The following is a 15,572-nucleotide window of genomic DNA, read 5'->3' as shown; positions in this document are numbered from 1 at the left end:
AGCTGAGTGCTAAACAACTTGTGCCATGCAGGGTGCTAAGCTCAGAAACTCAGTCGGTGCTTCATGATCTCAGTTGGAATTATAGAGAGGGTCAGTGATGACCCATTGACTGCTGGGTAATTGTTGATGTAGTCTCCCTGTGCAGACATGTAAAGTACCTGAAAACTTAAAATCCAACTCATTGAGTGCATCATCCTGCCGTGCGCCAGCCCAGCAGCATGCTCTGCTGGGGACATTTGGCCATGCCTGGAGACATTCTGAAGAAGGGAGTCCCACTGCCATCTAGTGGGCTGAGACCAGGGATGCTCGCTTAGCATCCTGGTGCAGGGAACAACACAGCCCCACAAGAAGGATGTTGGCCAAAATGTCAGCAGAGCTGCCACTGGGAAAATGGTCTAGTCCAAGCGCTGACCTTCGTAGAGGAAGAAAGCCAATCCAGAGCAGCTAAGTGACCTGCTGTGGGTTGCACAGCCTGATTCCAAGCCCAGTACTATACCCAAAGCTGTTACCACGCCCAAAATTAAACAGCAATAGCTGCCCAAAGGCCTCTTAGTTTGAGGACCAAGTAAGACAGTAAATGAGAAAGCCCTTTGACAAATGTGGCATGCTGCACAAACATGAGATGTTATTACCCAGGATCTTTTGATATATGTAAATAGATCTTGTACCAGGTCAGTTAATTTTCCAACTGCTCTATCTGAGCTTTCAGATGGCAGCACCTCTGTCCAACCCAGGAAAGGACTCCTGTGCATGCTGAGCAGCCCTGGAAAGCCTCATGCCTGGCTTCTCCCACCCCTCAGCTAATCTCCAAATGATTAATAAGGGCTCTCACTATGTTGTGGCTCCCAGCTGACAGATACTAGGCTATCAATGCATTCGTATCACCTCCTTCATGCCAGAGGGACTCAGTTATTTGAGGGGTTCCAAGGAGGACCCAGCCTGAAAGAGAAACGGGCGAGAGAGAGGAGCGAGACCAAGCAGATTCTTGTCAAGGTCTGAGTTTATTGCTACACAAGCCTCTCTATAAAGGGTGAGGCAAACAAGGGAGTTCAAAGGGGAGATAAAAAAAAGGAAGGGCGGGGGTGTAGAGCACACAGGGCAGGCGGCCGCAAGTCTGCAGTTGGAATGTCCGGTGCTGGAGCAGACAAGGGTGGGCCATCTGGTGTGTGTCAGGGTAGAGATAAGGTTGAGGTGACGTGGCTTTAGCCCTGCTGGGCAGGCAATATGGCCTTGGTTTTGTCAGGCTGATTATGTCCGGTTCCCAACATGAGAGAAGCCAGGAATATCTCCTCTCACAACTGTGCAGCAAACGAGATCAGATCTCCCAATCTGATTTTCAGCCCTCCTGTCTTTCCAAGTGAAGTGGATGGTCCATTTCACGTTGTCTCAAGTCTTTGCACATTGCATGCCAACATTGCGACACAGGGCGCGGCTGTGGGTCTTAGTAGACAAAGCCCCCACCCAGAACCCTGCCCCCAGAGCTCCTTAGTCACCCTTCACAACGCAGGTCCAGGCCGGGCTCCACACTGCAAGGCGATCAACCCTGACCCTCCAGTGTGGCCGTCCTCACACGCTCCCACATCCACCTAGAAGGACTGGAGATGAGAGATTCCGGAAGCTCCCTGCCTCATCTGCCTCCCTCCCCAGAGTGACAGAGCAACTGTAACTGATTAGGCAGGATGCAGCCTCATTCCCAGTCCCACCCTCTCTGGGAAAGCAGGGCTGTCTGGCACCTCATCCAAGGCCTTTCCCCTGTGATCTCATTACTGAGTAGCTGCTCCTCTACCACCCACCTCCGTCACCTCATCTAAATACAGGGGAGATGAGTATGTCTTCTTTGCTGCTCCTTCCCTGAGTCCACCCCAGGAGCTCCCTGAACAGATCATCAATCACTTCTCATTACACCTGCAGCAGCCGTCAGATACTGCTGAACAGAGACAGGCGCCTCCCCTGCTGCTGCCAGGCTCCAGTGCACATGTGCACACACACGTGCACACACATTGTACAGGCCCACTCACATGGACACACAAGCATGCACACCCATGTGCACAAACTTTGTTCAGAGGTGGGAATTCTGCCCATTTTAGCCTCTAATATTGCAATCAGAGAGTGATAGAACAATGAAAGATGAAGGTGGATGAAGGAAGATCTATTTATTCCCTTACTTGTTACATAACCATTCAGGGCTCTTTTTTTATCCGTACAAACACACCACCACCACCATCAACAATCATCAAGTAGCTGTCATGTATGCAGTGCTGCCCTATTCAAGGCGGTGCTGAGTATGTGAGGAGGATTCTCTCTAAAGCACAGCTCTGAGGAAGTCTGTCTCCTTCGCACTTTTACACACGCTGGGAGAGGAGCCTGCAGGAGGCTCCGTGCGTTGGGTGAAGCCACACGATGAGTGAGGAAACCGAGTGTGAAGCCAGGGGAATGAGAGCGCAGAGTTCACCACTTCACCACCATGCTGGTGTGCACAATCGATGAAAGGGTGGCTGCCAGCTGCAGGACAGAAAAAAAGTAAAGCATGTAACTTGTGGTTTTAGCTCTGGCTTACTTCCAAAAGGAATTGTTTTTGTTGTTCTAAAAAGCTTTATACCAAAAAAAAAAAGAAAGAAAGCTTTTTACCTCTATAAAAACAAAAGGCTACTGCTGTCAAGCACCTTCAGACTCAAGCCAGAGGAGAGCTCTCCCAGTGGGCTTCCAAGCTGTAAATCTTCACAGAAACACAGTACCTCCTGTGGAGTAGCTGGTTGGTTCAAGCCAGCAACCTGGCAGTTAACAAGTATGTCCCTTGTACCTGTAATACCTGTATAAAGTGTATTAAATATGAACTACTCCTGGTGTGTAATTTTAAATTGAATTATTGTGCCTGGAACTTTTTTTTTAATAGCTAAGAATGGTGAAATCAGACTCCTTTAGATGTTATGAGAAGAATAGACACTACACAGGGCTTGGACCCAACCCAGCTTAATTCAAAGGAAGGCAGATTTATTTTCTTCTGCTTCCCAGAAGGTTCCTCAGCAGAACGTGTGTTAAACAAAATTGTTTAGCTATGGAAAAGAGCAATCTCCTCTTGGGAAGATTCTGGTAGAAAGGGGCTTTGGTTACATATCCAGCTCAACCCAGCCCCAGAGCCCTCGTCATGTTTTATTTTGTTTTGCCCTTGACACTGATTGTCTTGGGAACTGTGGCCCCCGAGCAATGGCCAGGAAGTCAGGTCTTCTTGATGTAAATCCTCTAATATCCCCTACAATGATTTTCAGTGCCAATGGTAAGGCCCGCCTAGTGGCTGCCACATGCCCCTGAGCAGACACGTCAGAGCAGATGAGAGCATGAGACAGCATTTAAGAGAATGGTAGGCTGGCCTTGACTTAGCTGTTTGGCCTCTCCTCAGAAGTCATTTGTGACACTGACTGTCATGGGTTTCATTAAGAACAAGTCTATCTCTACCAAAGAAAACTGCAAGGTAAGAGGACTTTCAGCTCCAGCTACATATGTCTCCAAACTTACTTACATATTGTCCTGTTTTCAGAAGAAAAAAAATTTACTCAGTGCCTCCCGGGCAAATAAAAACTTTGGTACTACAACCTACAATCCCAGATAAAGTGTAGGTATCTGCTTTGGCAGCTCCCCTGGATCGAGCTGCTCCAGTAGCTCTCCACAAAAACCCTGTGAAGAGATGATCAGGCAGGATAGCCTAGTCTGTTCTGCAGAAAGAAGCTACCCCTGGAACCTCAGTGGCTTAAAATCTAGAAGTTTATTCTTGTTCATGCAAATTCTGACACTGGAAGGGCAATTCTACAGGGTGTTTGTCCTGCACACCGTCCGTCAGTGATTCGGGCTGCTTCACAAATATGGTGCCACCAGATCAAAAGGTGGATTCCAGGTCATCACAGAAGAGGAAGAGAGAAGTGGGGGTTGTGGATCAGTCTTTACATGCTTTGACACTTTAGTTGACATAGATCGCTGGATGGGCTGCTTATATAAAGGTTATCAGTTCAAACCACCTAGCTGTACCACAAAAGGAAGGAGTCATCTGTTTTCATAAAGGGTACAGCCTAGCCAACCTCATGCAACAATTGTACTCTGTACCACAAGGGGTGAGCATGAGTCAGAACTGACTTGAAGGCAACAGGATTTGGGTTTTTTTTTGTTTGTTTGTTTGGTTGGTTGATTGGTTTGGTTTGGTGAGTGGGAGGTGGTTCTACCTACAGCATATTAATCTGAAGTAGTCACTTTAGGTTTTTTTGTTTGTTTTTTGAGAGATGTGGAAAAGCTCATTGGCTTTAATGGGGAGTTAACTCTGCCGCAGACGGCCTCCTCAAAATTTCCCTCCCGCTTCAGAAACTAGCAGAGATTTTCAATGAAGGAGCCTGCTGGCACCCGCTGGACATCTCCTTGCAAGGTCAGTCCTTTGGAGCCATTGGGAGGGAGAAAAAAGAGACTTTTATTCCTGTAAAGAATTCCAGCCCCAGAAATCCTGAGGGGGAAATTCTGCCCTGTCCTCTCGGGTCACTATGAGTCCGAATTGAATTTATGGCTATGAGTTGAGTTGTAATTCCATTCACTTACTGCTATTGACAGGTTGCTAGATTAGGGCTTGTCTTCCCAAATGCCAGCACTAAACGAAATTGAGCTGTCCAGGCCACAACAAAGGGGTTGGAAATACATCAGGCACACTCATTAGACACCTATGGCAAAATTCAGAACTGAGCATGCTCTGACCCAAGTCATGTAGACCCAGGTGGAAGGTCCACCTGGTCATACAGAATAGGACTTCACAAAAGTGCACCGAAATCAACCAATACGATCGACCAATGTCCTCCAGTGGTGTTGGGAGGTGATAGAAGTAGGCCTGGGCTCCTTGTCACCCTCCCTTGTTCACGTGCTCTGCAAGTGGAGGGTGAGGCCCTTGGGGGTTCCTGCCGTGGCTCCTCAGCTGGTTCTGCACTCCTGCTCAGGTATTCCTCCCATGAAACCGCCATATTCAGCTGCAAACTTTCCCCACCCCTGCCATGCAGCCCGGCGTGCTTTCCGGAGATACTGGGGCCTTTTGGGGACTGCGATACCTGAAACTTTCTTCCATAACATTCACTTGGATTTACAAAACTGCTTCTGCCATATGAATTCTTTCAGCGTTGCTAAGCAAGAACTGAGGTCAACCACCCCAGAAACCTAACACTATCAAGTCAATTCTGACTTATATCAATCTAGGGGGTCCTCAAACTATGGCCTGCGGGCCGCATGGCCCTCAGAGGACATTTATTCAGCACGCCGGGTGTTTTTGCCCCGTTTTTTTTAACTTCAAATTAGGTATGTGCAGTGCGCATAGGCATTTGTGCATAGTTTTATTTTTAAACTATCATCCGGCCCTCCAGCGGGTTTGAGGGACAATGAACTGGCCTGCTGTTTAAAAAGTTTGAGGACCCCTGAAAGGACAACGTAGAACTATGCCTGTGGGTTCCCGAAGTTCTAAATCTTTACAGGAGCTGAGAACCGCATCTTTCTCTGTGAGCCACTAGCGGATTCCAACTGGCCGGCCTCATGGTCACACACATTCCACCAGGCTCCTTGAGCCTTAACTTGATAATTTAATGAAATGATACTTCTCCAAGTCACACTGTATCATGGTCTATAATCTTGCTATTCTAATATCAAATTTAAAATAAGGAATATAGTTAAGCTCCAAATCCATAAGCAATAAGATCATTGAATCTCTTTGGACACTATTACTTAAAAAAAGAAAAAACTCTGTTCAATTATTTTCAGCACAGAAAAGCTTCCAGCGTTTACAGCTTAGTATTTAATTGCTTTTTCTCTTCTTCTTTTGCATTGGTGAATCATTTTGAGCTTATAATAATGTCAAAATAATAGTTTCCAGAGCCTCCAGGCATTCACTGTGTAATGATCATTTAAAAGATTTCTTGTTAGAGGGTCCTCAAAAGAATAAAAAGCGTGTCCGCATCCCTGGTCATTTCTATATTCAAAAGAAGAAATTGCTCATCAAATGCTACAAGCCAATTTCTTTCTTCAGCCAAACTGCCCATTTTAGCATCACTGAATTAAGCAAATGGTTCTACATTTCAAAGTCAACAATGATACTCTTTTCCCTTTAACACGAGCATCTTAAACAGCTCAAAAAGTAGTCGAGCTCTTTATTATGGCTTTTCCTGAGAAAGCTGTTTCGTTGTTTATTTTATTTATTCATCTAGACTTTCATGTTAAGATTTGTGTATTTTAAGTTCTGCTAGTCAGGACATTTTAAACGGAGCCAGATTTTTTTTTATACTTTGTCTTTTAAAATATAATGAGACTGAGCAGTACATCCCTTAATAAAATATAAAGTCTTCCTATTTCTGTTTGTTTGTAATTTCCCTAAGGATAACTCTTAAAGTAGTAAAACCAAAACCCCCCATAATGAATTACATTTGGTCTACTGGGGGTTGTGGCCAACCTTTAGATAGAAAAATCCAGAGACACCCTTCTGCATCTCCTTTCCCAACCAAACCCCGGTGGCTGGAGGCCGGAAGGAAGAAAGAGGCTGGGCTGCTGGGGCAGGGTGGGGAAGGGGTAACCTTGCAGATTATTTCAAATTCTACTCTGAAGGCAGAAAGTTATCCCAATGAGATAGCTAGAGATTCACTTCCTTAGAAAAAGATTGAAATTAATGTGTCCCTTAGAAAAGCCAAAGGAAAAAAGTCGTTATTAATTTAGGCAATTGAAGAACTTTGAAAGCCATGTCTAGTACATAAAAACACCTGTCCCTAGAGCCCATTGGCCTAGGAAACTGAATTTTTATACCATGTAAAATAAAGGAAGGTCATTTCTTAGACTTGCTCAACAGAAGATTGTCATTTTAAACCGGTTACTGTAATGAGAAGCTGGGTTTTCGTAAAAAGGACTGAATGCTTGAGTCAGTGTGAAATGAAATTAGAGATGCATGTTCTGCGCATGGCAGCATTTCCGGAGGAGTCTGTGTTCCCGTGACTGCTCTCAATCTGTCTCGTGCCTTCTGGGAAACTCACAGCGTGGTGCCCACATCTAGTCTCTCGGACTTTCTTGCCAGCTTTGGAAAGGTGTTGAGTCTGTTGGATCTGCTGCACAGAGACAGCATGCAAGTGGACCCTTCCCACATTCCTCAGAGAGCAGCCCCCCAGTGTAAAGCTGTGGGTGAGGTTTGATGACCTTTGCCCCTTCATCATCCCGCATTCTTTGACGGACCCAAGCGCTCCCCCGAGGCATTACCGGAGAAGCAGCTACCCCATAGTTTCCAGATGGTGGGTATCAGCCTGTGTGCTCATTGGGATTGCCAGAGAGCTGTCCAAAAGACATCTTTGTCCCATCTCCACTGAGTCCGATTTTATTGGTCTGGAATGCAGCCTAGGTGCTTGGATTTTTTTCTCTCTCATAAGTTTTTATTGTGAATTGGGTGAAGGTTTACCAAGATCATCAGTTTTTTATTCAACAATTCATACACATTGTGTTTTATGCCACTTATTGCAATCTCCACAATATAACATGACTTATTCCACTCCCTACTTATGTCTTCTGTTTCCCTTCCTCCTCTCTTCCTACCCTTCTGAACTTGGGCCTTGGATTAATACTGCCCTTTTGAGATCAAATGGTTTGCTGTTTTCAGGTTTGTGTGCCTCACTTGTGTAATTGCTCCCATTATAGACCAATCTATTATTTGGCTGAATATTGAACCACAGGTAGGAGTTCATTTTCAAACTTAGTGAATAAGGACCATCATTTCAGAGGTTCTGTTAGTCCCTATCCAGCCAATAAGCCTGGTCTCTTTTATGACTGTGAATTTTGCTTCACTATCTAGGACCTTTTGATGTGATCCCTTTCAAAGAAGTTGGAATTGATAGTTGGAGATCATCTAGTTATTCTGTGCTCAGAGTCATGAAGTCTAATGTTCATGTGGTCCACTCACCACTCTTTCCTCCAGAGTGAGGGTGACAATACTTGCCACCTAGATGGCCACTTGTGAGCTTCTGAGATCCAGCTGCTACTCACCAGCGTGGATGTCGACCATAGTCTTTACAGTCTAGGTAATGACAATTGTCCTTGGTGTCCTTCACAACTATAATCCCCAGCCCCCAAGCCCAATAAAGCACTCCCTCCAGTTGTTCGGTTATGCCTAAGGAGTTTTGATAACTTCATCTTCTGTGTGCTCCGGAATATTCAATTCCCTGGATGATCAGAATGGTCAGTCAGGGCTCAGAATCTTGGTGTTAAGGCTCCTGGTGAGATCCTGGCACATCAGACACAGAGGTTGTGAGGCTAGAGGATGGGCAGAAGGGGATCATACTGAGTCTAACAAGGAAAGAAAAGGAAATGAAGGATATAAGCAATTAAAAGCAAGCGCATAAATAGATACAAATACACAGATGGCCCTTGCAACATTATTCCCAATCTCGCAAACGTGTCAACGGTCTAAATACCCATCAATAGGTGAATGGATAAGTCAAACATGTTGCCTATGGTATATACAATGGACTACTACTCAGCCATAAAGAGAAATGAACTCTTGACACAGGCTACAAGAGGAATGAACCTCATAAGCATTATGCTGAGTGAAATAAATCAGCTTCAAAAAGGACACATTTTGCTTAATTCCACTTACAAGAAATATCTAGGCTAGGAAAATGAATAGAGACAAACATATCCCAATTGTTTCCAGGGATAGGTAGGAAGGTAAGTATGGTTGTTACATAATGCCATGTCAATTGGACAAATAAGTGAGGTGGAGTCTTTCTTATACCTATATGAGTGTCCTTGGATTTATTTCTCTAGTCAACCCAGCCTAACCCAGTAGGGCCTGGAGGGGAAGTGCCATCCCTGAGACGATACTGAGCTTCCATAAGGGTGATGACATAATTTTGGAATGGGTAAGGATGATAATATGAACAACATGCAGAATGCCACTTAGTTATAATCTTGTAGAGCGTGGAAGTGACGAATGTTTTGATGCATGTATATTTAGTACGATTTTTAAAGAGTGTACGCAAAAGAGCAATATGGCAAGTCTGTGTTGCCATTTGCTGTTGCTCAGCTAAAAGCGATTCGGGCCTGTGTAGTCCAAAGGGAACCACAGAGGCTCAGGAGGAAAGCTGGTACCATCTCCAACTAAGACTTGTCTGACCAAATGCAGAGTCTCCCTTCAAGTAACTGACAGGTCAGAGGCAGCTCATCTCTGCTGCAGAAGCAATGATTTGTCTCAATTCCCAGACCACTGTCACAACCATGTCTTGTTGCCCTCGGTGCCCCCCTTCCCCACCACAATAAGTCACTAGAAAGCCATGCTTCATTTAAAAACAAACAAATAAACCCCTTCTGCCTCCATCCTGGCACTGTTTCAGCTTATTTAGCATCATAACATATGTCATCTGTTTCCCTAAACAATCTAACATGGACATGGCACGATGGGACTGATGAGTTAGGCAAATGAGAACCAGCCTGCCCTCTGAACACACACGATGGCATTTGACTTGCTGTCAGTAGATGCTGTCGCGTTTCTTCTCCTCTTTCCTGGAAAATAAATACAGAAAAGAAAGAGGACATGAAAAGGGCTGCAAGATGTTTAGCTCTGGTCTTTCTAGAAAGTGTAGAAAAAAAGTATGTGACCCCTGCCTGCCTTTAGATGCCCCACTCCTCTGGCTAACAAGGATTGCGCACTGACCATGGACAAGACATCTGGATCTGGGGGGAGGATATAACAATTGCCCCCACCAGCAAAGAGTTTCCAGATTTACGGGACTGCACAGGCCAGGGAGCAGCTCATAAAAAGAACAAGAAGAATCGCAAAGGAGGGTGTGCTCCAGCACCACTTCGTCCAGCTGCAGACACATGAAGGCAAAGTTTCCTTTGCTTTCAGTCAAGTTTATGATTTCCGCGGCATCCCTTACCAACACCTTCACAAAGATCTAGGTTCTTGGGTTGTTTCGTTCCAGGGCGGACATCACCTTGGTAAAGCCACACTCTAAGGACAGCTCATGGTCCAAGAATTCCACCTATATGTTTTGAAAGGGGCCATGTTAAAACCCCTGGCTCAGACTTTCAGGACTGGGCACAATACAGCAAACCCACCATGGGGACAGCAGGATTTGGTAACACTCTCATCTCCATCACAACCTGGACCTGGCAAAGCTATTTTCTTCCACTCACCATCTTTCAATCAATATTTACTCAGCTATTAGTTGCTCCCCAGGCTCAGCATCAGAAAAGTGTTCAAACGTTACCTAATTGTCCATCTAATGGTAGAGGTCTGTGCAAGGGATATGAGAGCAAGAGGCTCAGAGATGATCAGTGGGTAACGAGAGAGGGATTCACCTTTATCATTTGTAGAAAGCCCCTGGCAGACTTTCCCTGGAGCAAGCAAATAAAGCTGCTCCCGGCTCAGCTCCATTCCTGATCTGGTCTTGCCATGAGACTATCCAGGCTTTGTCCCAACCCCACGTTCTGGAAACCACGAGTGGAAGGAGGTGGATCTTGGGGATACCATGGAAAAGAATGGGCATTGCACAACACTTCATTGTACTCATATGGAGCTTATACAAAGGCCAAGAGATAGAACCAGGTGAGACTGTGAACAGGACAAGGTGATAGTGCATGGTTTAAAACCAGAAAAGGTGTGCATCAGGGTTGTATCCTTTCACTGTTTTTATTCCATCTGTATGCTGAGCAATTTATACAAGAAGCTGGCCTATGTGAAAAAGAACATGGCATCAGGATTAGAGGAAGACCCAAGTAATGTCATTAGGAACATTTTCTCACTAAAAATTTTAGGTCATGGCATCAAAAAAGTGTCATTTTAACCTAAATGGGTTTTTAGACCAGTGAAATAACAGCGAGAGTGAGTCAGCATTGTGCACAGAATTGAGCGATACTGGTTCTTTGGGAAATTCATAATCCAACACTGACACTGCTGAGATAAAGGATGACAGTGAGGAAGATTCTACACCTGAGCTCTGTGATGGGCCAACGTGGTGCTCTACTCTCTTCAGGAATGGATGAGCCAGCTCCACCAAGATTCCCCTTTACTGGAGCACCTGCTATGTATGTAGACGTTGAACACAAGAACGCTTTGGCGTTCCTACAATGATTTCTGACCGATGAGGTCATCGAAAAATTGATTATGATAGCCCGGAGGTTTACTTTCAGGTTTTAACCCCTCTTCAGTTAATTTCTGTGCATGGGGGAAGGTTTGGGGCTTGCTTCATTTTCCTACATACGGTATCTCAGTTTCTCCAACACCATTTGTTGAGCAAGCAGAATTTGTCCCTTTGGATATTTCTGTGTCCTTTTTTGAAGGCTAGTTTCCTGTTGACTGGTGAATATATGTGTAGCTTTTCTGTTCGAATCCATTGATCTATATACCTCTCAGTGTACCAATACACTGCTCTCCCTTAGGGAAAAACAACAACAAAAGTTGTATGAGCCCCTATATAATGATTTTTTTTAATGGACGATGAACTATTTTCCAGGCCAGCACTATCCTATGTTTGAGCACATTGCTGCAGCCACTGTGTCAATCCATCATGCCTTATAGCCTGCGGTACTCATGTTCAGGTATAGTGTTCTGCCATTCACAAGGTTCACACTGGCCAGTTCTTTCAGAAGTGGAAGACCAGGTCCTCCTCCCTCGTCTCTCTGTCTGGAAACTGCTGAAGTCTACCTGCAGTGAGTGACCCAGCAGGCATTTGAACTACTGGCTGCAAAATTTCCACCATTACAGCCAAATGCAGGCCACCACAGTACAACAGACAGTAACAGCATCTTAACACCACACAAAGGCTCCTCCCTGGGGAGACCACGTGTTCAGGCAATTGCTGCTGTTACACATGTAAGTGGGGGCTACATGAAGTCGCACCATCTCCTGTGGCCCTTCCAGGAACAGGCCATTCTGCTGTTGTTTCTACTGGACTTAGGCTCAGCTGCCAACCTGCCCTCTGCACGCATTCTTCTCCTTACCCTTCCATGTCACCTTCTCTTTGCCCAAGTCAATACTGCTGGTCAGTCACCTACTGGTGGATGCTTGCTTCTGAAGTTTCTGAACCACATTTCCCCATGGTTATGAGACATTGCTGCTGCCACTGCGCGCATTTAACAGGTTACTTTACACCTTCAATGAGAAATCTAGGGGAATAGAAAGAAAGCTTCTTCTTTCTCCCAAGGAGTGGGTGGTGGTTTTGAACCGTTTCCCTTGAGGTTAGCAGCCCAATGTGTAACCCACTACACCAGTAGAGCCTTGGTGGCACTGTCCAGCAATTATTAGACTGCTAAATATGAGGTCAGGGTTTCAAACCTACCAACTTCTCCTTGGGAGAACGATAAAGCTGTTCCCATAAAAGACTGACAGCTCCAGAAGCCCTCTATAGGGTGGCTATGAGTTGGAATTTTGCGGTCATTTAGGGCTTTTTGGTGGCATGTGATTTTTTAGGGCTTTTAGGTTGTTTGTGGACGTTCAAGGTGTGTTTGGGGCATTCGGGTGGTTTGGGGTTTTTAGGGTGTTTTATAAGATTTTAGGGAGTGTTTAAGGGATTTAGGGGTGGTTTTTTAGAGTGTATAGGTATTTTTCAGCACAATAGGGTGTTTTTAGTGATGTTGCAGAGTTCCTTAGGGATTTTAGGGTATTTTTAATATTATATGTGTTTTTTTCCCCCAGCATTTTAGGTTTTCTTAGGGCTTTCATGGTGTTTTCAGGGCATATATGGGGTTTAGGAATGTTTAGGGTTTGGGAATCTTCTAAGGATGATTTTTGGAAGTTTCACATGTTTGGGTGGGCATTTGGTGTTTTTTTGTGGCTTTAGAGTGTTTATGGGATCCTGTCAATTTGCAGCTTTAATTCCGCAAAGAAAAGTCAGACAGCAAGCCAGAAAGGAGCAGGAAATGAAGGGGAAGCCCAGGCCACATGTTACAGCTGCCAAGTCCGGAGAACCTAGGTGTGGTCGTTGGCTACCTGGGACCGGGAGTGGGGCTGTGCTCCTGCCCAAGGGTGCTAGGGAGTAAACCAATCTCAGCTGGACGTTTGGCTTTTCTACTAATTAGCTGACTCCATGAACTTTCCCAAGGGCAGCTGGCGAATTGCCAGGGGAACCCAGCTAGACCCCCCACACAAAAGCACAGGGATGGTTACAGGAACAGGAGGTTTCACACAGTGGATGTGCAGGGCTTGGGGGCCAAGGTGAGGAAGGGGCAGCAATAAGGCCTGGTCCCAAATAATCAGACACTGAGCAATAAAAGTACAAGGACTGCCAAGAGAACATGGGGACAAAGGATGGCTGGACTTCATTTGATATCTTTGGACGTGCTGTCAGGAGAGACCAGTCCCTGAAGGGACATCAAGTCCATGAAGGACATGATGCTTGGCAAAAAGTGGAGGACGGGCAATAAAACAGCTCGAACCAGTGGCTACATCAGTGGGCATAGTAACAATGGTGAGGATGGTTCGAGACCTGGCAGTGTTTTATTTTACTGCTTGTGTTTTTCTAGAACTGTCTTTCCTGGATGCACGAGGAAGGATAACTCTGCTTGTGGGAAGCAAATGCACAGTGGGCAGCGCTTTGGCCAACATAGGTACACCACCGGCACACAGTGCCCCCTTACTTGGCATCCAAAGTGACAGGATTTGTCTTTCCCCAGAGCTCTCCAGCCCTGGGGGAAGCGGCCCTGCCTTCGGCGCACCGCCAGGGGGCAGCACTGCTGCTCTCTCACTGGCTACATCTGTGAGGACCCAGAGAGCAGCTCCTTTCTGCTGCTCTCCTCTCAGACTTCTGCCAGAAGCCTTGGCTCGTCCTGGATCCTCCCTTGATTCCCACTCTGCACCTTTGGGGACGCCCAGCCCATTAACTCTCTCCCATCCTTCCTTGCTGCCTCTTGTCCAGATGCCTGAGCTGGGCTTCAAGTAGTTGTAATGTTATGCTTAGGTGAGATGTGTTCAGCTTGTTTACTGTCTGTATACAAGAAAAGAGTGCAGCCCAAGACATCCACCCTTTTGTTCCTCTATGGAAAGCCTGTTACGTGTCATAGTCTTCTCTCTGTGCAGTGCTTTCCTCTGCTGCTGATGCTTTTACATGAAATAGGACTCGGTGTGTCACCACTACAGGAAATTATCTCTGAAAAAATAATATGCCCAGAACTCAGAAACAGTGTCAGCTTGCATCTGGCATCATGGAAGCATCATGGGTGTGTTTCCATTCATTCGCTCCTGAGTGTCACATGTTAAACTCAGTGCATAGCATAAACAGCAGCAGGCACAAACTGAGACAAAGCACACCCTTTGCTGTGAAGCACATTCCGACTCCTGGCTGCCCCTGTGCCACAGAGTAGAACTGCCCCGCAGGGGCTCCCTAGCTGTCATCTTTACAGAGGCACATGGCCACACCTCCCTTTTGGGAAGCCACTGGGTAGGTTTGAACTTCAGGGTTGTAGTAGTTGATATTGTAGAGCCCTGGAGTCAGTTCGGATTCATAGGGGCCTGTGCACTAGAGAGAGAAACAAAGCCCAGTCCTGCGCCATCCTCGCACTTGTTACTGTATTTGAGCCGATTCTCGCAGCCACGGTGTCAATCCACCTAAGTAAGGGTCTTCCTCTTGTTTGCTAACCCTCTGCCAAAAATGATGCCCTTCTTGCAGGACTGGTTCCACCATAGTAATATGTCCAAAGTACCTGAGACAACGTGTCCGCATCCTCTTTCAGATCTCCTGCCTTTAGTTTGTCAGCTCACTTCGATGGAGTCGATGCTGAGCCATAGCGACTCTATGAGATCAGAGCAGAACTATCTCTGTGGGTTTCCCAAAGGCTAACTCTATGGGAGTAGAATGCCTCATCCTTTTCTTCTGAGGACTGACTGGTGGTTCCCCACTGCTGACATTACAGTTGACACCCAAGGCATAAGGTACTATGCCACCAGAAGTCCCTTGCCCCTGTGCAATAACCAACACCACCTACACACAAAACCCACCCCTTCTCTGTCAGTTTGATGTATGGTGATGGCTTGAGTTGCTATGAAATTGGAAGCTACTAGGGGAACCCGACAAAAACTACAATTTTTTCAAAACTATGCATTTAAATTTTTTATCCCCTTCATAGTACTCTCCATTACACTTCACACATTTGTCTAATCTGTGATTACATTCTTGGAAACATTTTTCAAACTCAGCAGTTTGGGTGACACCCTTGTTTTTTCTCCCCCTCTTCTGTGTTGTCAAACCACTGTCCTTCATTCATGGAAACAGAAAGAAGTCACATGGAGTGAGTTCAGGTGATTAGGATATGAGGGACAAGAGAGGCATGCTTTTTTGGGGGATGTTTTCATACTGTTATTTCTTTTCTCTTTTTTTATAATCAATTTTTGGGGCCTCATACAACTCTTATCACAATTGATACATACATCATATTTGTACATTCATTGCCCTCATCATTCTGAAAACATTTGCTCTCCACTTAATCCGCTGGCATCAGCTGATAATTATTCCCCATCCCTCATGAACCCTGAATAATTTCTAAATTATTATTTTGTCATATCTTACACTATACAATATCTCCCTTCAGCCACTTTT

The 15,572-nt window shown here is 45.6% G+C and overlaps 1 long non-coding RNA gene across 1 annotated transcript; it reads right to left on the bottom strand.

The window, feature by feature from the left end:
• Positions 1 to 982: 982 nt before the first annotated feature.
• Positions 983 to 9,669, bottom strand: LOC142435920 (uncharacterized). The gene is made up of 3 exons (XR_012781670.1): positions 9,486 to 9,669; positions 2,629 to 8,325; positions 983 to 2,502 (listed from the first exon to the last, which is right to left on the bottom strand). It is a non-coding gene; the product is annotated as an uncharacterized LOC142435920 (long non-coding RNA).
• Between the last annotated feature and the right edge of the window lie 5,903 nt (positions 9,670 to 15,572).

This window comes from Tenrec ecaudatus, assembly GCF_050624435.1.
Source record: "Tenrec ecaudatus isolate mTenEca1 chromosome 10 unlocalized genomic scaffold, mTenEca1.hap1 SUPER_10_unloc_1, whole genome shotgun sequence".
NCBI classification, from domain to species: domain Eukaryota; kingdom Metazoa; phylum Chordata; class Mammalia; order Afrosoricida; family Tenrecidae; genus Tenrec; species Tenrec ecaudatus.
This window is presented reverse-complemented; position numbering and strand designations above follow the sequence as displayed.